Genomic DNA, 26,885 nt, shown 5'->3' with positions numbered 1-26,885 from the left:
TCTTGACCTGAACAGATCTACATGCCCATATTCAGTTATAGTCATAGCGCCACCTATTGGCAACAGGAAGTGACATATTTTACACTGTGACAGACTATTTCTAGAAATTGTATGACATCAATGTCTTTTTTGTGGTCAGTCTAATCTAAAAACCTGTTTGATGTTTAGTTGTGAAGATCTTGAGTTTTTGTTAAAAGGCGTTTCCATGGCGCCGTGACGAAGTTCGATGTCTCGTCATGGGAATAAAAGATGTTATAACTCAGGCATAAATTGTCCGATCTTGGCCAAACTTCACATGTGTGATAAGGGTCCTGGCCTGAACAGATCTTAAGGCCAATATTCCATTGGGTGTGGCAAAATGGCTCGATAGCGCCACCTATATACTTTCAACGGAGTGCATATGCACATTCAATGGAGTGCACCTCGAGCTATTTTTCACGTACATGTACAAAAGTCGGTACACACATGTAACACACCAATACCTACAAAAAAGTCTCTTGGTACGAAATCCGAATCCCATCAGGAAGTCGGTTATTTAGAATTTTCTCTGCAAAATTGGTTGTACTTTAACAAACTACTCCTAGAGATATATTCAGATCAACACCAAACTTGGTCAGTTAAATCTAAAGGTATTTGCGATGTTAGATTGCATAGATTTTGTGGTTTCGTTAAAGGGCGTGTCCATGGCGGTCCTGACAAATTTCGATGTTTCGCCATGAAAAAGGAAGATGCTGTTACTCAGACTTACAATGTCCAATCTGCCCCAAACTTCACATGTTAGATAAGACTTCTGCCCTTAACAGATCTACATGCCCATATTCAGTTATAGTCATAGCGCCACCTGCTGGCAACAGGAAGTGACATGTTGTATGCTGTGACAAACTACTCCTAGAATTTTTTTGAGATTAATGTATTTTTTGTAGCCAGTCTAATCTAAAGGCCTGTGCAATGTTAACTTGTGGAGATCTTGAGTTTTTGTTAAAGGGCATGTCCATGGCGTCATGACAAATTTTGATGTCTCGCCACAGCAAGAGAAGTTGTTGTAACTCAGGCATAATTTGTTCGATCTTCCCCAAACTTCACATGTTCGATAAGAGTCCTGCCCTAAACACATCTGAAGACAAATAGTCCATTATAATGAGAGCACCACCTACTGGCAACACAAAGATTGGCACAAATATGGAGTAAACTTTGATATATTCCACTTATATTTATGAGTTTAAATGAATGTTTCTCACCGTTCACCTATTTACTAAAGCCACTCGCTGCCGGTGAGCCCGGGTGCGAGGGCCCGTTCATCGCTGCTTGCAGCTTTATTTATTATTATTATTATTATTATTTTTCTGAAACTTTCTCGAAAAGTCATGAAACTTGGCACACACGTCAGAGCTGGAAAAATATTAGGTATGCAATGGTTTGCTAAGGTGGGTGTGGCAAAATGGCTCGACAGCGCCACCTATAAATTTTCAACGAAGTGCATCTTGAGCTACGTTTCACGTTCTTGTATGAAAATCGGTACACACATGTAACACACCAATATCTACAAAAAAGTCTCTTGGTACGAAATCCAAATCCCAACAGGAAGTCAGTTATTATTTTTTTTCTCATCCGAAATTTTTTCATTTTTGCCATTTCCGGGGGTTGTACTTTAACGAACTCCTCCTAGAGATTTATTCAGATCAACACCAAAGTTTGTCAGTGTAATCTAAAGGCCTTTGCGATGTTAAATTGCGAAGATCTAGAGTTTTCGTTTGAGGGCGTGTCTGTGGCGGCTTGGCGAATTTCGATGTTTCGCCATGAAAAATGAAGTTGCTATAACTTAGACATAAAATGTCCAATCTGCACCAAACTTCACATGGTTGATAAGACTCCTGACCTGAACAGATCAACATTCCCAAATTTAGTTATAGTCATAGCGCCACCTGCTGGCAACAGGAAGTGAATGCCTTACGCTGCAATGAACTACTCCTAGAAATCTAATAAAATCTAAATTGTGTTATGGTCAGTTTAATCTAAAGGCCTTTGCGATAGTGAATTGTGATTATCTTGAGTTTTTGATAAAGGGTGTGTCCTTGGCGACGTGACAAAGTTTGATGTCTCGCCATGGGAATAAAATTTGTAACTCAGGCATAAAATGTCTGATCTTCCCCAAACTTCACATGTTTGATAAGAGTCCTGGCCTGAACACAACTGAAGGCCAATATTCCATTGGGTGTGGCGAAATGGCTCCATAGCGCCACCTATACATTTTCAACGGAGTGCACCTTGAGCTATGTTTCACGTGCATTTACAAAAATCGGTACACATATGTAACACACCAATACCTACAAAAAAGTATCTTGGTACGAAATCCGAATCCCAACAGGAAGTCGGTTATTTAGAATTTTCTCTGCAAAATTGGCGTTTTTTTTGCCATTTTCAGGGGTTGTACTTTAACGAACTCCTCCTAGAAATTTATTCCGATCAACACCAAACTTGGTCAGTTAAATCTAAAGGCCTTTGCAATGTTAAATTGTGAAGATCTTGAGGTTTCGATAAAGGGCGTGTCCATGGCGGCCTGACAAATTACTATGTTTCACCATGAAAAAGGAAGTTGCTGTAACTCAGACATACAATGTCCAATCTGCCCCAAACTTCACATGTTAGATAAGACTTCTGCCCTTAACAGATCTACATGCCCATATTCAGTTATAGTCATAGCGCCACCTGCTGGCAACAGAAATGACATGTTTTATGCTGCGACAAGCTACTCCTAGAAATCTTTTGACAGAAGTGTAATTTTTTTGTGGTCAGTCTAGTCTAAAGGCCTGTGCAATGTTTAATTATGGAGATCTTGAGTTTTTGTTAAACGGCGTGTCCATAACGCCTTGGCACAATTTGATGTCTCGCCACAGCAAGAGAAGTTGTTGTAACTCAGGCATAAAATGTTCGATCTTCCCCATACTTCACATGTTCGATAAGAGTCCTTCCCTAAACACATCTGAAGGCCAATATTCCATTAAAATGATAGCACCACCTGCTGGCAACAGGAAGATTGGAACTTATATGGAATATAATTTGATATATTCCAATTATATTTATGACTTTAAATGCATATTTCTCACCGTTCACATTTTTACTAATGCCACTCGCTGGCGGGGAGCCCGGGTGCGAGGGCCCGTTCATCGCTGCTTGCAGCTTTAATTATTATTATTATTATTACGGTGCCAAATGAATCGCCTTTTTGAAGGCCTAAACATACTCAAAAAGTCAGGAAAATTTGCACACACCTCCGAAGTGGCGAAAATTTACGTCTGATATGGGTTTCAGAAGTGGGCGTGGCAAAATGGCTCGATAGCGCCACCTATACACGTTCAGCGGTGTGCGCCTCAAGCTACGTTTCACGCACATGTATGAAAATCGGTACACACATGTAACACACCAAGACCTACAAAAAAGACTCTTGGAGCAAAATTCTAAACCCAACAGGAAGTCAGATATTTTTTATTTTATGAGCAAATTTTTTGTCATTTTTGCCATTTCCATGCGTTGTATTTTAACGAACTCCTCCTAGAGATTAATTTAGATCAATACCAAATTTGGTATGCCTAATCTAAAGGCCTTTGCGATGTTAAATTGTGAAGATCTTGAGTTTTCGTTCAAGTTCGTGTCCGTGGCGGCCTGGCGAATTTCGATGATTCGCCATGAAAAATGAAGTTGCTATAACTCAGACATACAATGTCCAATCTGCCCCAAACTTCACATGTTTTATGAGACTCCCAAACTGAACAGATTGACATGCCCATATTCAGTTATAGTCATAGCGCCACCTATTGGCAACAGGAAGGGACATATTTTACACTGCGACAAACTACTCACAGAAATTTTATGACATCAATGTCTTTTTTGTGGTCAGTCTAATCTAAAGGCCTGTGCGATGTTAAGTTGTGAAGATCTTGAGTTTTCGTCAAAAGGCGTGTCCATGGCGCCGTGACGAAGTTCAATGTCTCGCCATGGGAATAAAAGATGTTATAACTCAGGCATAAAATGTCTGATCTTCCCCAAACTTCACATGTGTGATAAGAGTCCTGGCCTGAACTGATCTGCAGGCCAATATTCCACTGGGTGCGGCAGAATGGCTCTATAGCGCCACCTATACACTTTTAACGGAGTGCGCCTCGAGCTATGTTTCACGTCCATGTACAAAAATTGGTACACACATGTAACACTCCAATACCTACAAAAAAGTCTCTTGGTACGAAATCCGGATCCCAACAGGAAGTCGGTTATTTTGAATTTTCCCTTCAAAATTGGTGTTGTTTTTGCCATTTTCAGGGGTTGTACTTTAACGAACTCCTCCTAGAGATTTATTCAGATCAACACCAAACTTGGTCAGTGTAATCTAAAGCCCTTTGCGATAATAAATTGCGAAGGACTTGAGGTTTCGTTAAAGGGCGGGTCCATGGCGGCCTGACAAATTTCGATGTTTCGCCATGAAAAAGGAAGTTGCTGTAACTCAGACATACAATGTCCAATCTGCCCCAAACTTCACATGTTGGACAAGACTCTTGATCTGAACAGATCTACATGCCAATATTCAGTTATAGTCATAGCGCCACCTATTGGCAACAGGAAGTTACATATTTTACACTGCGACAAACTACTCATAGAAATTTTATGACATCAATGTCTTTTTTGTGGTCAGTCTAATCTAAAGGCCTGTGCGATGTTAAGTTGTGAAGATCTTGAGTTTTGTTAAAAGGTGTGTCCATGGCGCCGTGATGAAGTTCGATGTCTCGCCATGGGAATAAAAGATGTTATAACTCAGGCATAAAATGTCCGATCTTGCCCAAACTTCACTTGTGTGATAAGGGTCCTGGCCTAAACAGATCTGAAGGCCAATATTCCATCGAGTGTGGCAAAATGGCTCGATAGCGCCACCTATACACTTTCAACGGAGTGCGTATACACTTTAAACGGAGTGCGCCTCGAGCTATGTTTAACATACATGTACAAAAATCGGTACACACATGTAACACACCAATATCTACGAAAAAGTCTCTTGGTACGAAATCCGAATCCCAACAGGAAGTCAGTTATTTAGAATTTTCTCTGCAAAATTAGTGTTGTTTTGGCCATTTTCAGGGGTTGTACTTTAACAAACTCCTCCTAGAGATTTATTCCGATCAACACCAAACTTGGTCAGTGTAATCTAAAGCCTTTTGCGATCTTAAATTGCGAAGATCTTGAGGTTTTGTTAAAGGGCGTGTCCATGGCGGCCTGACAAATTTCGATGTTTCGCCATGAAATAGGATGTTGTTATAACTCATAAATAAAATGTCCGATCTTGCCCAAACTTCACTTGTGTGATAAGGGTCCTGACCTGAACACATCTGAAGGCCAATATTCCATTATAATGATAGCGCCACCTGCTGGCAACAGGAAGATTGGCACATATATGGAATAAACATTGATATATTCTACTTATATTTATGAGTTTAAACGCATATTTCTCACCGTTCACCTATTAACTAAAGCCACTCGCTGCCGGTGAGCCCGGGTGCGAGGGCCCGTTCATCGCTGCTTGCAGCTTTAATTAGGGCCCGAGCACCGATGCTGTGAGGACCCTATTGTATCTGCTCTGTTTATTATTAAGGCCCGAGCACCGATGGTGTGAGGACCCTCTTGGAATTGCTCCGTTTATTATTATTATTATTATTATTATTATTATTATTATTATTATTATTATTCTTCTCCAAAATGAATCGCATTTTTGAGGGCCTAAACATGCTCGAAAAGTCATGAAACTTTGCACACACCTCAGAACTGGCGAAAATTTACGTCTGATATGGGTTTCAGAAGTGGGTGTGGTAAAATGGCTCAACAGCGCCACCTATACACGTTCAACGGTGTGCGCCTCGAGCTACGTTTCATGTACATGTATGAAAATCGGTATACACATGTAACACACCAATACCTACAAAAAAGTCTCTTGGAGCAAAATCCGAAACCCAACAGGAAGTCGGTTATTACTAATATTATGAGCAAATTTTGTGTCATTTTTGTCATTTCCATGCGTTGTATTTTAACGAACTCCTCCTAGAGATTCATTCAGATCAACACCAAATTTGGTATGCCTAATCTGAAGGCCTTTGCGATGTTAAATTGCGAAGCTTTTGAGTTTTCGTTAATGGGCGTGTCCGTGGCGGCCTGGCGAATTTCGATGATTCGCCATGAAACAGGAAGTTGCTATAACTCAGACATACAATGACCAATCTGCCCCAAACTTCACATGTTTGATAAGACTCCTGACCTGAACAGATTGACATGCCCATATTCAGTTATAGTCATAGCGCCACCTATTGGCAACAGGAAGTGACATATTTTACACTGCGATGAACTACTCCTAGAAATTTTATGACATCAATGTATTTTTTGTGGTCAGTCTAATCTAAAGGCCTGTGCGATGTTAAGTTGTGAAGATCTTGAGTTTTCGTTAAAAGGCGTGTCCATGGCGCCGTCACGAAGTTCGATGTCTCGCCATGGGAATAAAATATGTTATAACTCAGGCATAAAATGTCCGATCTTCCCCAAACTGCACATGTGTGATAAGAGTCCTGGCCTGAACACATCTGAAGGCCAAAATTCCATCAGGTGTGGCAAAATGGCTCGATAGCGCCACCTATACACTTTCAACAGAGTGCGCCTCGAGCTATGTTTCACGTACATGTACAAAAATCGGTATACACATGTAACACAGCAATACCTACAAAAAAGTCTCTTGGTATGAAATCCGAATCCCAACAGGAAGTCGGTTATTTAGAATTTTCTCTGCAAAATTGGCGTTTTTTTGGCCATTTTCAGGGGTTGTACTTTAACGAACTCCTCCTAGAGATTTATTCAGATCAACACCAAACCTTGTCAGTGTAATCTTAAGCCCTTTGCGATGTTAAATTGCGAAGATCTTTAGATTTCGTTAAAGGGTGTGTCCATGGCGGCCTGACAAATTTCGATGTTTCGCCATGAAAAAGGAAGTTGCTGTAACTCAGACATACAATGTCCAATCTGCCCCAAACTTCACATGTTAGATAAAACTTCTGCCCTTAACAGATCTCCATGCCCACATTCAGTTATAGTCATAGCGCCACCTATTGGCAACAGGAAGTGACATGTTTTACGCTGCGACAAACTACTCATATAATTTTTTTGAGATTAACATATATTTTGTGGTCAGTCTAATCTAAAGGCCTGTGCAATGTTAACTTTTGGAGATGTTGAGTTTTTGTTAAAGGGCGTTTCCATGGCGCCATGACAAAATTTGATGTCTTGTCCACAGCAAGAGAAGTTGTTGTAACTCAAGCATAAAATGTTCAATCTTCCCCAAACTTCACATGTTTGATAAGAGTCCTGGCCTGAACACATCTGAAGGCCAATATTCCATTATAATGATAGCGCCACCTGCTGGCAACGGTAAGATTGGCACATATATGGGATATACTTTGATATATTCCACTTATATTTAGGACATTAAATGCATATTTCTCAACGTTCACCTTTTTACTAAAGCCACACGATGGCGGTGAGCCCGGGTGCGAGGGCCCGTTCATCGCTGCTTGCAGCTTTAATTATTATTATTATTCTTCCGCTTCTCCAAAATGAATCGCATTTTTGAGGACTTAAACATGCTCAAAAAGTCATGAAACTTTGCACACGCGTAAAACCAGGTGAAAATTTTCGTCTGATATAGGATTCAGAAGAGGGTGTGGCAAAATGGCTCGACAGCGCCACCTATACGAAGAAAATCAACAGCCTTCGAGCTATGTTTCACGTACATGCACGAAAATTGGCACACATATGTAACACACCAATACCTACAAAAAAGACTCTTGGAGCAAAATTCTAAAACCAACAGGAAGTCGGTTATTTGTAATATTATGAGCAAATTTTTTGTAATTTTGGTCATTTCCATATGTTGTATTTTAACAAACTCCTCCTAGAGAGTTCTTCAAATCAACACCAAATTTGGTATGCCTAATCTAAAGGCCTTTGCGATGTTAAATTGCGAAGATCTTGAGTTTTCGTTGAAGGGCGTGTCCGTGGCGGCCTGGCGAATTTCGATGATTCGCCATGAAAAATGAAGTTGCTATAACTCACACATACAATGTCCAATCTGCCCCAAACTTCACATGTTTGATGAGACTCTAAACCTGAACAGATTTACATGCCCATATTCAGTTTTAGTCATAGCGCCACCTATTGGCAACAGGAAGTGACATATTTTACACTGCGACGAACTACTCCTAGAAATTTTTTGACATCAATGTCTTTTTTGAGCTCAGTCTAGTCTAAAGGCCTGTGCGATGTTCAGTTGTGAAGATCTTGAGTTTTTGTTAAAAGGCGTATCCATGGCGCAATGACGATGTTCGATGTCTCGCCATGGGAATAAAAGATGTTATAACTCAGGCATAAAATGTCCGATCTTCCCCAAACTTCACATGTGTCATAAGAGTCCTGACCTGAACAGATGTGCAGGCCAATATTCCACCGGGTGTGGCAGAATGGCTCGATAGCGCCACCTATACCCTTTCAACGGAGTGCGCCTCGAGCTATGTTTCACGTAGATGTACAAAAATTGGTACACACATGTAACTCACCAATACCTACAAAAAAGTATCTTGGTACAAAATCCGAATCCAAACAGGAAGTCAGTTATTTTTAATTTTCCCTGCAAAATTGGTGGTGTTTTTGTCATTTTCAGGGGTTGTATTTTAACGAACTCCTCCTAGAGATTTATTCAGATCAGCACCAAACTTGGTCAGTGTAATCTAAAGCCCTTTGCGATGTTAAATTGCGAAGGACTCGAGGTTTCGTTAAAGGGCGTGTCCATGGCGGCCTGACAAATTTCGATGATTCGCCATGAAAAATGATGGTGCTTTAACTCAGACATACAATGTCCAATCTGCCCCAAACTTCACTTGTTTGATAAGACTCTTGACCTGAACAGATCTACATGCCAATATTCAGTTATAGTCATAGTGCCACCTATTGGCAACAGGAAGTGACACATTTTACACTGTCACAAACTACTCCTAGAAATTTTATGACATCAATGTCTTTTTTTGTGGTCAGTCTAATCTAAAGACGTGTGTGGTGTTTAGTTGTGAAGATCTTGAGTTTTTGTTAAAAGGCATGTCCATGGCGCCATGACGAAGTTCGATGTCTCGCCATGGGAATAAAAGATGTTATAACTCCGGCATAAAATGTCCAAACTTGCCCAAACTTCACATGTGTGATAAGGGTCCTGGCTTGAACACATCTGAAGGCCAATATTCCATTATAACGATAGCGCCACCTGCTGGCAACAGGAAGATTGGCACACATATGGAATAAACTTTGATATATTGCACTTATATTTATGAGTTTAAATGCATATTTCTCAACGTTCACCTTTTTACTAAAGCCACACGATGGCGGTGAGCCCGGGTGCGAGGGCCCGTTCATCGCTGCTTGCAGCTTTAATTAGGGCTCAAGCCCAAAGGGGCGAAGAGCCCTATTGTTCTTCTAAGGATTATTCTTCTTCTTCTTATTATTTTTTTTATTTTTTATTAAACCTTCCGGGGGTTTTTGGGGGCCTTAACATGCTCAAAAACTCTTGAAAATTGGTACACACATTGGAATCTGCGGCCATCAGGATGCTACAGAGGCTGGGACCCGGGCGTGGCACAGGGGCTCTACAGCGCCCCCTGGAACACAGTCAGAAATCTTGAACCATAGCTCACACAAACTTGCATGTATTTATATGAAACTCGGTACACTTATAGATCTCATTGAGCCGAACAACTTTCCCACTTTATGTCATAGGCTCCGCCCAACAGGAAGTCAGCTATTCAGGGCTGTTTAAAAAAAGCATGCTCTGCAATTTGAAATACTCCTCTGAGGTTTTCAACCCGTTCGCCACGAAACTCTGTGAACATGATGTCAAGACATTGGGGATGAAAAATTGCGAGGGGATTTTTGATATCTCGAACGGTTTGCCCGTGGCGAGGCGTTGAAATTATGGCGAGAAATGAGAAACAGGAAATGTCTAATAACATCCACATACATTTCCTGAATTTGATCAAACTTCATTGGTTTGTTCGTTGTATGATATTGATCGTATATATGTGACTATTAAGAGTCAACATTATAGCGCCACCAACTGGCAGCAGGAAGTGTGTCATTTTCCAAATGCTTTGAATTCAGCATTTTATTTTTACTCGATTTACTTAAAACTTCATCAGAATAATGACAAAACACGGCCGATGAAAATCTGTTGTGGGGATATTGATATCTGATATAGTGTTGCCATGGCAACGTGTCAAACTTGAATGTTCTGTTATGGTGAGTTTGAGGCAGACAACAAGCTCAGATTTACATGAAACTCAAAACACATATCAGTATTAGTGATAGCTAGACAATGGCAAAAGCTTTTAAAAGGGCGTGAAGGAGGCACTCTATAGCGCCACCTTTTGTCAAAAGTGGGGGGGTTAGTTTTAGCTACAGACACCAAACTTGGTACATAACTTGTTCTTTTCAAGACGGACAACTTTCTAATTCACAGTCATCAGCTACGACCAACAGGAAGTCGATTATTTTGATTTGAATATTTAAATTGAGCTCTGATTTAATGCATACTCCTCACAGGAAATGTTCACTATACTCACCAAACTTTGTCTACATGTTGAAAAAACATTGAGGAACTTAAATTGCGAACGGATTTTGGTTAGCTTGAACGGTTTTGTTGTGGTGATTTTTTGAAATGACAGTAAAAAGGGAATCATTAATTGTCTTGTATTTTTAAATTGCAGCTTCCAAACACTTTAAAAAAAAATCATACAGAGATCAAATCATTCTGAGGACATATTCATAGTTTCATGACTTTACAACACTGTATGATTAAAAGAAAATTTAAAAACTGTCAGACATCTCAACTCACTCTGTCCCTCTGTTTGAGGAATGTATGTGTGCTGACTGAGTGTGTGTGTGTGTGTGTGTGTGTGTGTGTGTCTGTGAGTGGGGGATGGGCATGAGCTGAGTGGCAGACACAATGAGAGAGAGAGAGAGAGACTTAATCATCTCTTTAATCACCAGAAAAAAAATGTATTTTAAATTGTTATTTTTTGTTGCTTTTGCTAACATTGCTGTTTTCATTACAGCTTAAGAAATCTCTTAGGCCTTATCCTTTTCTGACAGTTTCAGGAATTAAAAACAAAATTCTAAAAATACTTATTTGTGCTGCAAATAATAATTTCAATCTCATTTGATACTGACCTATTCCATCCTGTGACATGACATTTATCTTAATTTACATAATCTCATGGATGTAACAGTAAAACTGTTCAGCTCACAGATGAAGACTAAGCTGTAATGCAAGCAGAACTTTCACAAATGCTTATAAGTCATTAAAGGATTTTATAACACTGTAAAATAATGTCTAATTTGTTAACATTAGTAAATGCATTGGTAACACTTTATAATAACTGCACTCATTAGTAAATAGTCAGTTCATGCTTTATAAAGTCTTGTCCCAACTTAAATAGTCATTAATAAGCAGCTTATAAATACAGCTATAAATAGCTTGATCTTGGTTTATAAGCACATTTATTTAAAAGGAGAGTAAAGGGTCAGTTATCTTCCTATGAAAAATAAAAAAATGAAAATAAAAAAACAACAACACAGATTGATACAGAACTCAGAAATTTTATTGTGGATTTATGATCAAATCAGCCTGTAAATGAATCATACTCCTCCAAGAAGACACAAGTAGTTCACACCAAACTTTTTCAACATGATGCCAATATACTGAAGATGTTAAATTGCGAATGGGTTTAGGATAGCTTAAATGGTGTGGCCATACCGATTTATTAAAGTAACATAAAAAAATACAATAGTTATTTTACTATATCTTTAGCATTCTTCAATCCAACTCTTCATAATTTTTTATATACGTAGAAGTCATCATTTGAAAGAAGCACAGTAAGTTTCATAGCTTTATCATTTTCAAGAGCCAGCTTAAAATTAAAACTATCATAACATATAAATCAAGCTTGCAATTCTTAGTACCAATAATGGCCACCAGATGGCGTAAAAAAAAGTATATGATTACTTTTAAATAATTATTGTAGAAACAAGTATGATTTAAATCATTTATAGAAATCTTTCAAAGAAAAATTATATGTATTTTACTGATAAAATAACCCTCACTTAATTAGAATAATATGCTGAAGTATTGTGAAATACTGTGTATTAAGAATAATTCTTTATAGGCTTTATGGACAGATAAGTTTGGAGTGACTCTTGAAGGATCAGCACCACATCCTCTTTTACCACTGTTTAAAGAATTTATCTTACAGAACAGGTGCAAATGAATTTTGGATAGCTTGAATGTTTTTGTCATGGTGATTTTTTGAAATAACAGTAAAAAAGGAACCAGTAAATGTCTTTTATTTTTTTAAGTGCAGCTTCTAAACACTTCAACAAAATGTATGCTGAGGAAATATGCATAGTTTCATGACTATACAACACTATATGGATGATAGAAAATTAAAAAACTACCATACATCTGATGTCACTCTGTCCCTCTGGGTAATGTGTGTGTGTGTGTGTTAAGTGTGTGTGTGTTAAGTGTGTGTGCTGAGTTTGTATGAATGTGTGGGAGAGGGGATGGGCTTGGTGTCAGAGAGAGAGAGAGAGAGAGAGAGGGAGGGAGACTTAATCATCTCTTTAATCACCAGCAGAAAAAAAAAGCAATTTGGTGTTGTTGTTGTTTTTTCATCATTACAGCTTAAGAAATATCTTAGGGCTCAACATCAACTGTTGCTAGCCTACTCCCAAAATTAATAGTCATTAGTAAGCATTTTATAAATACAGCTATAATTAAATTGTTCAGGGTTTATATGCACATTTATTTTGAGGAGATTAAAGGCTGTAATCTTCCTAAAAAAAATAAAAAAAATAAAAAAAAATAAATAAACAAACACAGAACTCAGAAACATTTATTTCAAGATGCAATAAAAGAAAACTGTACACTATATATATATATATATATACAATTGCATAAGTTTATATATATTTTTTTTTTATCAAGTGTACAGCTAATAATAATAATAATAATAATAATAATGCATTTTATTTAAGGCGCCTTTCAAACCACTCAAGGTGACAGTACAACAAGTAACAACAGTAACAATATTAAAACAAAAAAATAACAGCAAATAACAATGTCAATAAAAAACCACAATAATATTAGAATAGCACAACATATTGTGGAACACTATATTAAGACTTTATATATAGGCTTTATGAACAGATAGGTTTTGAGAGATTCTTGAAGTACTAGCATCACCTCCTCTTATACGACGGTTTGAGGAATATATCTTCCAGATAGTACCGCCGCTCCCTATATGCAGAATACGCAGTCTTCGTAGGGCACCAACTCCCAGAGGGGGCACCATCCCAGTAGCTCAAAAAAAATAAAACATGCGCCATTCTCCCATCCGTGCTCGCGACCGCTCGGACATTTGCGGATGAATGTTCGTAATTGATGGATGGACATCTATGCCCGGGTAAAAGACATCAGCAATCCGGCACAGAGAAAAGAAAAATAAAGTAAAAAACAAAACAAAAACAGGCATAAAGTTGGCTTGACATTGGACATTCGAGAGTCTCAAATTTAGGGACCGTCTCTAAAGTTACATGTGATATTGTTATACACTTTTCTAACGTCAGTAGCATTTGAAGAGAATGACTTACAGTCATAAAAACAACTGTAATTGTTCATCTAGGTGACAGCTATAATGCACCATTAAATTGAATGTTTGATATTTATTAAAACAAACTGTAAGTCATATGTAAATTATGCTACTTTTTCACATGGGCTCAAAAGCAAATTTGAAGCTCAATAGCATTTGAGGAGAAAGACTTGCAGTCATAAACCAATTGTAATGTGTTCATTTAGGTGTCAGCTACGATGCACAACTTATACATTTTTTATATATATTAAAATACTGCCATATCCCTTAAAATTTGATTGCCAGAGGGTTACTGTAAATGCTTATGCCTTCTGGGCACAGTTTTCCCGATGCCACCGGGGTGGTGTTGCACTGACGGCTTGAGCCCGCCATCGCTGCTTGCAGCTATATTTATTATTATTATTATACTTCTCCAAAATGAATCGCATTTTTGAGGGCCTAAACATACTCAAAAAGTCATGAAACTTAGCACACACCTCAGAACTGGCGAAAATTTACATCTGATATGGGTTTCAGAAGTGGGTGTGGCAAAATGGCTCGACAGCGCCACCTATACACGTTCAACGGTGTGCGCCTCGAGCTATGTTTCACGTACATGTATGAAAATCGGTACACATGTGTAACTCTCCAGTACCTACAAAAAAGTCTCTTAGAGCAAAATTCTAAACCCAACAGGAAGTCGGTTATTTTTAATATTATGAGCAAATTTTGTGTCATTTTTGCCATTTCCATGCATTGTATTTTAACGAACTCCTCCTAGAGACTTATTCAGATCAACACCAAGTTTGGTATGCCTAATCTAAAGGCCTTTGCGATGTTAAATTGCGAAGATTTTGAGTTTTCGTCGAAGGAAAAATGAAGTTGCTATAACTCAGACATGCAATGTCCAATCTGCCCCAAACTTCACATGGTTGATAAGACTCTGAAACTGAATAGATTGACATGCCCATATTCAGTTATATTCATAGCGCCACCTATTGGCAACAGGAAGTGTCATATTTTACGCTGCGAAGAACTACTCCTAGAAATTTTATGACATCAATGTCTTTTTTGTGGTCAGTCTAATCTAAAGGCCTGTACGATGTTAAATTGTGAAGATCTTGAATTTTCGTTAAAGGGCGTGTCCATGGCGTCATGTCACATTTCGATGTCTCGCCATGGGAGTAGAAGTTGTTGTAACTCAGGCATAAAATATCAGATCTTGCCCAAACTTCACATGTTTGATAAAAGTACTGACCTGCACACATCTGGAGGCTAATATTCCATTCGATGTGGCAAAATGGCTCGATAGCGCCACCTATACATTTTCAATGGAGTGCGCCTCGAGCTACATGTCATGTACATGTACGAAAATCGGTAAACATATGTAACACACCAATAGCTACAAAAAAGTCTCTTGGTACGAAATCCGAATCCCAACAGGAAGTCGGTTATTTTTAATTTCCCCTGCAAAATTGGTGTTGTTTTTGTCATTTTCAGGGGTTGTATTTTAACGAACTCCTCCTAGAGATTTATTCAGATCAACACCAAACTTGGTCAGTGTAATCTAAAGCCCTTTGTGATGTTAAATTGCGAAGGAATTGAGGTTTTGTTAAAGGGCGTGTCCATGGCGGCCTGACAAATTTCGATGATTCGCCATGAAAAATGATGGTGCCATAACTCAGACATACAATGTCCAATCTGCCCCAAACTTCACATGTTTGATAAGACTCTTGACCTGAACAGATCTACATGCCAATATTCAGTTATTGTCATAGCGCCACCTATTGGCAACAGGAAGTGACATATTTTACACTGTGACAAACTACTCCTAGAAATTTTATGACATTAATGTCTTTTTTGTGGTCAGTCTAATCTAGAGACCTGTGTGATGTTTAGTTGTGAAGATCTTGAGTTTTTTGTTAAAAGGCGTGTCCATGACGCCATGACGAAGTTCGATGTCTCGCCATGGGAATAAAAGATGTTATAACTCAGGCATAAAATGTCCGATCTTGCCCAAACTTCACATGTGTGATAAGGGTCCTGGCTTGAACACATCTGAAGGCCAATATTCCATTATAAAGATAGCGCCACCTGCTGGTAACAGGAAGATTGGCACACATATGGAATAATCTTTGATATATTGCACTTATGTTTATGAGTTTAAATGCATATTTCTCAACGTTCACCTTTTTACTAAAGCCACACGATGGCGGTGAGCCCGGGTGCGAGGGCCCGTTCATCGCTGCTTGCAGCTTTAATTATTATTATTATTATTATTATTATTAGGGCTCAAGCCTGGAGGGCGAGAGCCCTATTGTTTTCCTTAGGATTATTTTTTATTATTATTATTATTATTATTATTATTTTTTTTTTTATTTTTTTTTTTTCTAACGTTACGAGGGCTTTTGGGGCCCTTAACATGCTTAAAAAGTCTTGAAAATTGGGACACACATTGGAACCTGCGGCCATTAGGGCCGGGCAGAGACTGATACACGGGCGTGGCACAGGGGCTCTACAGCGCCCCCTGGAATATGGAGGGCCATATATCATACATGTACGTAGACATACGAAACTCGGTACACATATAGAACTCATCAATACAAACAACTTTCGTATTGCATATCATAGGCTCCGCCCAACAGGAAGTTGGCTATTTAGGGTTTATTATTCATATTTGTCGTCAAAGTTGTGGGGGCTTTTGGAGTCCTTAACATACTCAAAAACTCTTGAAAATTTGCACACACCTTTGGATCTGTGGCCTTTAGGAGCCTGCAGAGGTTGGGACCCGGGCGTGGCACAGGGGCTCTACGGCGCCCCCTGGAACACAGTCATAAATATTGATGTATAGCTCACACATACTTGCACGTATTAATATGAAACTCAGTACACATATAGATCTCATTGTGCCGAACAACTTGCGTATTGCATGTCATAGGCTCCGCCCAACAGGAAGTCAGCTATTTAGAGTTATGTAAAAAGCGCATGCTCTGGAATTTGATATACTTGTCATAGGTTTTTTACTCGATTGCCACCAAACTCGGTCAACATGATCTCAAGACATTGGGGATGAAAAATTGCCAGGGGATTTTTGATATCTCGAACGGTTTGCTCGTAGCGAGGCGTTGCATTTATGGCGAGAATTGAGAAACAGGAAGTGTCTAATACCATCCACATACATTTCCTAATTTTAATCAAACTTCATCAGATTATTCATTGTATGATGTCGATCGCATATATGTGACTATTAGGAGTCAAAGTTATAGCGCCACCAACTGGCAGCAGGAAGTGTGTCATTTTCAAAATGCTTTGAATTCAGCATCTTATTTTTACTCGATTTGCTTCAAACTTCATCAGAATAATGTTAAAACACAGCCGATATAAATCTGCTGGGGGGATATTGATATCTAAAAAATATTGTTGCCGTGGCAACATGTCAAACTGGAATACTTCTCAGGTGATTTTGAGTCATATAACATACTTAGAATTTCATCAAACTCAGAACACATAGCAGTATTAGTGACAGCTAGACACTGGCAAAAGTTCATAAGAGGGCGCGGAAGAGGCACTCTATAGCGCCACCTTTTGTCAAAAGTGGGGGGGTTAGTTTTAGCTACAGACACCAAACTCAGTACAAAAATTGTTCTTATCAAGACGGACAACTTTCTAATTCACAGTCATCAGCTACGACCAACAGGAAGTCGGCTATTTTGATTTGAATGTGGATTGTTTTTTACATTTAGCTGTGAATTAATGCATACTGCTCAGAGGAGAGTAACACTATACACACCAAACTTGGTGTACATGTTGAAAAAACATTGAGGAACTTAAATTGTGAATGGGTTTTGGATAGCTTGGATGGTTTTGTCGTGGTGATTTTTTAAAATGACAATAAAGATGGAATTATTAATTTTCCTTAATTTTTAAATTCCAAACACTTCAAAACCTTTTTTCATACAGAAAAAAAGTTATTCTGAGTAAATATGGATAGTTTCATGACTTTACAACACTGTATGGATAACAGAAAATTAAAAAACTGTCAGACATCTCATCTCACTCTGTCCATCTGTTTGAGTGTGTGTGCTCAGACTTCCATTGTCTGAGAGAAATAGCGCCCCTACAGGTGCAGTTACCGGACTAAAAAAGGGAGGAGACTGTCTTTTGGTTTCACTTTTAAATCGGTTAAAATACAAATAAATACTTGGATTTAATTCACACTGACAAGCTAAACCAACATATATGATTATTATCAGGTCAGGGCTCATTAATAATTGATGTGTGGTCAGTGATACGTGAGAAACACGAGAGATGAATCACCGCTCTGAGCAGGAGCGTGTGGAATGGCGAGCTCAGAAAAAACGAGTTTATTCTTGTTTTATAGCTATTAAAAATAAAGTATTGCAGCGATATCACACAATTCACCAATTAGAGCACACCAAGAGCTAAATTAAGATGTTTTTGAACTGTTTGTGTGAAAATGAAATATTTGCGGCTGCCTATCTGAAATCACTGCCTCCGATCAGCGCGCACAGTGTCACAAGTTCAAAACTAACGAATTTATTCTTGTTTAAGATCTTTTTAAAATAAATTATTGCCATAAATGCACACAATACATCCATTATAACACAACACGAGCTAAATGCAGGTGGTTGTGACCCGTTTATGTGTGCAAGACTGTTTGAAAGCGCGACTGGCAGAATAACATGTATCTCTGGAGCTGCAGGATTCCGCCTTTCATCGTAAGAACGAACACATCACGGACAAGATTATTTCAAAATACATAATAGCTTGGCTAATATAAACGAAAACAGCCACGTGAACATAAACTGTTGAGAAATAAATCTGAAGTGGATCTACTGGATTTTAATATTAAGTGACCGCATATACCAGCTGCTTCTGTCTTCAATTTTAATCTAAATAAAAAATTAAACTCATTCATCTTGGCTGCTTTTTTAATGTGTGTACGTATTTATTTATTATTTTGCTCTAACAAGACTTAATCTATATTTAATTAAATCAATTACATTTTATTTTACATTAGATTTTTCCTTTCTGCATCTAAACGCCTAAAAACCTAAAACATGCTCTATTATACTATTGTTAGCAATTTCTTTATCGTTCAATTTATCTGGTGTACACGCTTTTATTTTCATAATAAACTTGTTTGTTAGATTATACACAGTTATAGTGGTCTATAATAAATATTGACAGGTTTTATTCAAGCTGTTTAGAATGATTGCCGTAGGCTAATTTTTGTAAAATGTAAATCCAAAAAAAAAAAAATTAAATAAATAAAAAACATTGGAAAAGAATAACTTGTACTTTTTAATACATTTTGTATAGTTTCATAGTTTATGCATTATAGTTATAAAAACAAACAAATTTAGCCACTCACATAGAAATCTTGGGCCTTATCCTTTTCTGACAGTTTTAGGGATTTTTAAAAATCCTAAAAAAACCTTATTTGTGCTGCATATAATAATTTCAAACTAATTTTATACTGACCTATGACATCCTGTGACATGATATTTATTTGAATTTACATAATCTCGTGGATGTAACAGTAAATCTGTTCAGCTCACAGATCAAGACTAAGCTGTAATGCAAGCAGAACTTTCATAAATGCTTGTAGGCCAATAAAATCATTACAAAACACTTACAAATCATTTAAGGGATTTGATAACACTGTAAAATAATATTTAATTTGTTAACATTAGCAAATGCATTGATAACACTTTATAATAACTTCACACATTTGTAAATAGTCAGTTCATGCTTCATAAAGCCTTGTCCCAATATTAATAGTCAGTAGTAAGCAGTTTATAAATACAGATATAAATAGCTTGTTCTTGGTTTATAAGCACATTTATTAAAAAGGAGAGTAAAGGGTCAATTATCTTCCTATGAAAAAAAAAAAAAAAATGAAAATAAACAAACAACAACACAGATTGATACAGAACTCAGAAATGTTATTGTGGATTTATGATAAACTCAGCCTGTAAATGAATTCATTCTTCTCCAAGAAGACACAAGTAGTTCACACCAAACTTTTTTAACATGAAGCCAATATACTGAAGATGTTAAATTGCGAATGGGTTTAGGATACCTTAAATGGTGTGGCCATAGCGATTTATTAAAGTAACATAAAAAATACAATAGTTATTTTACTATATCTTTAAAATTTTTAATTCCAACTCTTCATAATTTTTTATATACGTAGAAGTCATCATTTGAAGGAAGCACAGTAAGTTTCATAGCTTTATCATTTTCAAGAGCCAGCATAAAATTAAAACTATCATAACATATAAATCAAGCTTGCAATTCTTAGTACCAATAATGGCCACCAGATGGAGCTATAGGATTACTTTTAAATAATTATTGTAGAAACAAGTATGATTTAAATCATTTATAGAAATCTTTCAAAGAAAAATAATATGAATTTTATGTATTTTACTGATAAAATGACCCTCACTTAATTAGAATAACAAGCTGAAGTATTGTGAACTGTATATTAAGAATAATTCTTTATAGGCTTTATGGACAGATACGTTTTGAGTGACTCTTGAAGGATCAGCACCACATCCTCTTTTACCACTGTTTAAAGAATGTATCTTACAGTACAGGTGCGGATGAATTTTGAATGGCTTGAATGGTTTTGTCGTGGTGATTTTTTGAAATAACAGTAAAAAAGTAACCAGTAAATGTCTTTTATTTTTTTAAGTGCAGCTTCTAAACGCTTCAAAAAAATGTACACATAGAAGACAAGTCATTCTGAGGAAATATGCATAGTTTCATGACTATACAACACTATATGGATGATAGAAAATTAAAAAACTATCATACATCTGATGTCACTCTGTCCCTCTGTCACTGTGGGTAATGTGTGTTTGTGTATGTGTGTGTGTGTGTGTGTGTGTGTGTGTGTGTGTTAAGTGAATTAGGTGTGAAACTATCAGGGAGCATTTAGTCTCCAGTGCCAACATTTTACAGAACTGCCACTTTCCTGGAGTCTCAGAATTACAATGTGTCAGGTTCTGAGAGATCTAAGATTCCAAAAAATGATTTAATTAGAATACCATGAAGTATTGTGAAATACTATATATTAAGACTTTATACATAGGCTTTATGAACAGATTAGAGTGACTCGTGAAGGACCAGCACCACCTCCTCTTGTCCGATGGTTTGAGGAATATATCTTCCAGAATCCGGGATTAAGATTTAGGAGCTCATTTTTATTCCACCTCCTTTCCTGAAAGTCTGTCTTGCAGAATTGACTAAAAATTAATCTTCACATTAATTCCTAATTATTTTGCAATTATTTTTGTCAGTTCTTCTTGACCTGTTTTTTTTTTCTTCTTCTTTTCTGACCTCATGACCCAGTCAGCATTTTTGTACAATGGTCACGTCTTAACTTATCTATTTCTGTATTGCATTTGTGTTTGATATTTCTCATGGGTATTTCATAATTTTCGACTTTGAGTTAAAACAGTTTGAGTTAAAACTCTTTTTTAGCGCATTTCATCTGTAAAAGAAAACATGCCTAATAATTATGCACATAAATATAAGGAGTTTTTCTCTTCCAGCTTTCCTGGAATATTGTATAGCACTCATAAATGATTAAATAAAAAATAATGGTAGTTATTAAGATTGATATGGTTTGGAATTGGTAAAATGTGCTTGGAAAAAAAATCACAATAAAACAATGTTTTAATGTTTAAGTTTGGAATATTAACTGACATGAATGAATGCTATATAAATATTGTTCATGTTAACATAATGTTTATAAATGAAATCTTATTGTAAAGTGTTACTAAATATATAAATACATAAATATATATATATATATATATATATATATATATATATATATATATATATATATATATATATATATATATATATATATTGTTCTGTGAATGTGATTTTAAAGTCTAGATGATTCGGATTAACCCTTTAACCGCCATATCCTTTAAAACCTCACTGCCAGAGGGATATTGTGAAAGCATGTGCCCGCTGGCCACAGTTTACCTGATGCCACCGGGGTGGCGATGGCATTGGTGGCTTGAGCCCGCCATCGCTGCTTGCAGCTATATTTATTATTATTATTATTATTCTCCAAAATGAATCGCATTTTTGAGGGCCTAAACATGCTCGAAAAGTCATGAAACTTTGCACACACCTCAGAACTGGCGAAAATTTACGTCTGATATGGGTTTCAGAAATGGGTGTGGCAAAATGGCTCAACAGCGCCACCTATACACGTTCAACGGTGTGCGCCTCGAGCTACGTTTCATGTACATGTATGAAAATCGGTATACACATGTAACTCTCCAATACCTACAAAAAAGTCTCTTGGAGCAAAATCCGAAACCCAACAGGAAGTCGGTTATTACTAATATTATGAGCAAATTTTGTGTCATTTTTGTCATTTCCATGCGTTGTATTTTAACGAACTCCTCCTAGAGATTCATTCAGATCAACACCAAATTTGGTATGCCTAATCTGAAGGCCTTTGCGATGTTAAATTGCGAAGCTTTTGAGTTTTCGTTAATGGGTGCGTCCGTGGCGGCCTGGCGAATTTCGATGATTCGCCATGAAACAGGAAGTTGCTATAACTCAGACATACAATGACCAATCTGCCCCAAACTTCACATGTTTGATGAGACTCCTGACCTGAACAGATTGACATGCCCATATTCAGTTATAGTCATAGCGCCACCTACTGGCAACAGGAAGTGACATATTTTACACTGCGATGAACTACTCCTAGAAATTTTATGACATCAATGTATTTTTTGTGGTCAGTCTAATCTAAAGGCCTGTGCGATGTTAAGTTGTGAAGATCTTGAGTTTTCGTTAAAAGGCGTGTCCATGGCGCCGTCACGAAGTTCGATGTCTCGCCATGGGAATAAAAGATGTTATAACTCAGGCATAAAATGTCCGATCTTCCCCAAACTGCACATGTGTGATAAGAGTCCTGGCCTGAACACGTCTGAAGGCCATAATTCCATCGGGTGTGGCAAAATGGCTCGATAGCGCCATCTATACACTTTCAATAGAGTGCGCCTCGAGCTATGTTTCACGTACATGTACAAAAATCGGTATACACATGTAACACACCAATACCTACAAAAAAGTCTCTTGGTACGAAATCCGAATCCCAACAGGAAGTCGGTTATTTAGAATTTTCTCTGCAAAATTGGCGTTGTTTTTGCCATTTTCAGGGGTTGTACTTTAACGAACTCCTCCTAGAGATTTATTCAGATCAACACCAAACCTGGTCAGTGTAATCTTAAGCCCTTTGCGATGTTAAATTGCGAAGATCTTTAGATTTCGTTAAAGGGCGTGTCCATGGCGGCCTGACAAATTTCGATGTTTCGCCATGAAAGAGGAAGTTGCTGTAACTCAGACATACAATGTCCAATCTGCCCCAAACTTCACATGTTAGATAAAACTTCAGCCCTTAACAGATCTACATGCCCACATTCAGTTATAGTCATAGCGCCACCTATTGGCAACAGGAAGTGACATGTTTTACGCTGCAACAAACTACTCCTATAATTTTTTTTTAGATTAAGATATATTTTGTGGTCAGTCTAATCTAAAGGCCTGTGCAATGTTAACTTTTGGAGATCTTGAGTTTTTGTTAAAGGGCGTTTCCATGGCGCCATGACAAAATTTGATGTCTTGCCACAGCAAGAGAAGTTGTTGTAACTCAAGCATAAAATGTTCAATCTTCCCCAAACTTCACATGTTTGATAAGAGTCCTGGCCTGAACACCTCTGAAGGCCAATATTCCATTATAATGATAGCGCCACCTGCTGGCAACGGTAAGATTGGAACATATACGGAATATACTTTGATATATTCCAATCATATTTATGACTTTAAATGCATATTTCTCACCGTTAACCTTTTTACTAATGCCACTCGCTGGCGGGGAGCCCGGGTGCGAGGGCCCGTTCATCGCTGCTTGCAGCTTTAATTAGGGCACGAGCACCGATGGTGTGAGGACCCTCTTGGAATTGCTCCGTTTATTATTATTAGGGCCCGAGCACCGATGGTGTGAGGACCCTCTTGGAATTGCTCCGTTTATTATTATTATTATTATTATTATTATTATTATTATTATTCTTCTTCTCCAAAATGAATCGCATTTTTGAGGGCCTAAACATGCTCGAAAAGTCATGAAACTTTGCACACACCTCAGAACTGGCGAAAATTTACGTCTGATATGGGTTTCAGAAGTGGGTGTGGCAAAATGGCTCAACAGCGCCACCTATACACGTTCAACGGTGTGCGCCTCGAGCTACGTTTCATGTACATGTATGAAAATCGGTATACACATGTAACTCTCCAATACCTACAAAAAAGTCTCTTGGAGCAAAATCCGAAACCCAACAGGAAGTCGGTTATTACTAATATTATGAGCAAATTTTGTGTCATTTTTGTCATTTCCATGCGTTGTATTTTAACGAACTCCTCCTAGAGATTCATTCAGATCAACACCAAATTTGGTATGCCTAATCTGAAGGCCTTTGCGATATTAAATTGCGAAGCTTTTGAGTTTTCGTTAATGGGCGTGTCCGTGGCGGCCTGGCGAATTTCGATGATTCGCCATGAAACAGGAAGTTGCTATAACTCAGACATACAATGACCAATCTGCCCCAAACTTCACATGTTTGATGAGAATCCTGACCTGAACAGATTGACATGCCCATATTCAGTTATAGTCATAGCGCCACCTACTGGCAACAGGAAGTGACATATTTTACACTGCAATGAACTACTCCTAGAAATTTTATGACATCAATGTATTTTTTGTGGTCAGTCTAATCTAAAGGCCTGTGCGATGTTAAGTTGTGAAGATCTTGAGTTTTCGTTTAAAGGCGTGTCCATGGCGCCGTCACGAAGTTCGATGTCTCGCCATGGGAATAAAAGATGTTATAACTCAGGCATAAAATGTCCGATCTTCCCCAAACTGCACATGTGTGATAAGAGTCCTGGCCTGAACACATCTGAAGGCCAAAATTCCATCAGGTGTGGCAAAATGGCTCGATAGCGCCACCTATACACTTTCAACAGAGTGTGCCTCGAGCTATGTTTCACGTACATGTACAAAAATCGGTATACACATGTAACACACCAATACCTACAAAAAAGTCTCTTGGTACGAAATCCGAATCCCAACAGGAAGTCGGTTATTTAGAATTTTCTCTGCAAAATTGGCGTTGTTTCTGCCATTTTCAGGGGTTGTACTTTAACGAACTCCTCCTAGAGATTTATTCAGATCAACACCAAACCTGGTCAGTGTAATCTTAAGCCCTTTGCAATGTTAAATTGCGAAGATCTTTAGATTTCGTTAAAGGGCGTGTCCATGGTGGCCTGACAAATTTCGATGTTTCGCCATGAAAAAGGAAGTTGCTGTAACTCAGACATACAATGTCCAATCTGCCCCAAACTTCACATGTTAGATAAAACTTCTGCCCTTAACAGATCTACATGCCCACATTCAGTTATAGTCATAGCGCCACCTATTGGCAACAGGAAGTGACATGTTTTACGCTGCAACAAACTACTCCTATAATTATTTTGAGATTAACATATATTTTGTGGTCAGTCTAATCTAAAGGCCTGTGCAATGTTAACTTTTGGAGATCTTGAGTTTTTGTTAAAGGGCGTTTCCATGGCGCCATGACAAAATTTGATGTCTTGCCACAGCAAGAGAAGTTGTTGTAACTCAAGCATAAAATGTTCAATCTTCCCCAAACTTCACATGTTTGATAAGAGTCCTGGCCTGAACACCTCTGAAGGCCAATATTCCATTATAATGATAGCGCCACCTGCTGGCAACGGTAAGATTGGCACATATATGGGATATACTTTGATATATTCCACTTATATTTAGGACATTAAATGCATATTTCTCAACGTTCACCTTTTTACTAAAGCCACACGATGGCTGTGAGCCCGGGTGCGAGGGCCCGTTCATCGCTGCTTGCAGCTTTAATTATTATTATTATTATTATTATTATTATTCTTCTCTAAGATGAATCGCATTTTTGAGGGCCTAAACATGCTCGAAAAGTCATGAAACTTTGCACACACCTCAGAACTGGCGAAAATTTACGTCTGATATGGGTTTCAGAAGTGGGTGTGGCAAAATGGCTCAACACCGCCACCTATACACGTTCAACGGTGTGCGCCTCGAGCTACGTTTCATGTACATGTATGAAAATCAGTATACACATGTAACTCTCCAATACCTACAAAAAAGTCTCTTGGAGCAAAATCCGAAACCCAACAGGAAGTCGGTTATTTCTAATATTATGAGCAAATTTTGTGTCATTTTTGTTATTTCCATGCGTTGTATTTTAACGAACTCCTCCTAGAAATTAATTGAGATCAACACCAAATTTGGTATGCCTAATCTAAAGGCCTTTGCGATGTTAAATTGCGAAGCTTTTGAGTTTTCGTTAAAGGGCCTGTGTGTGGCGGCCTGGCGAATTTCGATGATTCGCCATGAAACAGGAAGTTGCTATAACTCAGACATACAATGACCAATCTGCCCCAAACTTCACATGTTTGATGAGACTCCTGTCCTGAACAGTTTGACATGACCATATTCGGTTATAGTCATAGCGCCACCTATTGGCAACAGGAAGTGACATATTTTACGCTGCGACAAACTACTCCTAGAAATTTTTGACATCAATGTCTTTTTTGTCGTCAGTCTAATCTAAAGGCCTGTACGATGTTAAATTGAGAAGATCTTGAGTTTTCGTTAAAGGGCGTGTCCATGGCGCCATGTCAAAGTTCGATGTCTCGCCATGGGAGTAGAAGTTGTTGTAACTCAGTCATAAAATATCAGATCTTGCCCAAACTTCAAATGTTTGATAAGAGTACTGACCTGAACACATCTGGAGGCTAATATTCCATTGGGTGTGGCAAAATGGCTCGATAGCGCCACCTATACATTTTCAATGGAGTGCGCCTCGAGCTACATGTCATATACATGTACGAAAATCGGTAAACATATGTAACACACCAATAGCTACAAAAAAGTCTCTTGGTACGGAACCCGAATCCCAACAAGAAGTCGGTTATTTTTAATTTTCCCTGCAAAATTGGTGTTGT

The 26,885-nt window shown here is 37.9% G+C and overlaps 1 long non-coding RNA gene across 7 annotated transcripts in view; it reads right to left on the bottom strand.

Moving 5' to 3' along the window:
• The window catches only part of LOC128021775 (uncharacterized), a 48,416-nt gene extending 26,098 nt beyond the window's left edge, over positions 1-22,318 (bottom strand). Inside the window, exons 1-2 of one of the 7 annotated variants that reach the window (XR_008185753.1) lie at positions 22,002-22,318; positions 5,363-5,872 (exon numbers count right to left, since the gene is read on the bottom strand). This is a non-coding gene — a long non-coding RNA (uncharacterized LOC128021775). Of the gene's footprint in view, positions 1-4,216; positions 4,881-5,362; positions 6,537-7,437; positions 8,116-22,001 lie in introns of those variants that run through there. The other 6 variants (XR_008185748.1, XR_008185736.1, XR_008185724.1 and 3 more) reach the window with 6 other exon arrangements.
• Positions 22,319-26,885: the final 4,567 nt, after the last annotated feature.

This window comes from Carassius gibelio, chromosome A2 (assembly GCF_023724105.1).
Source record: "Carassius gibelio isolate Cgi1373 ecotype wild population from Czech Republic chromosome A2, carGib1.2-hapl.c, whole genome shotgun sequence".
Classification (NCBI taxonomy): Eukaryota; Metazoa; Chordata; class Actinopteri; order Cypriniformes; family Cyprinidae; genus Carassius; species Carassius gibelio.
Note: the sequence above shows the minus strand (reverse complement) of the source record. Positions and strands in the feature narration are given on the sequence as shown.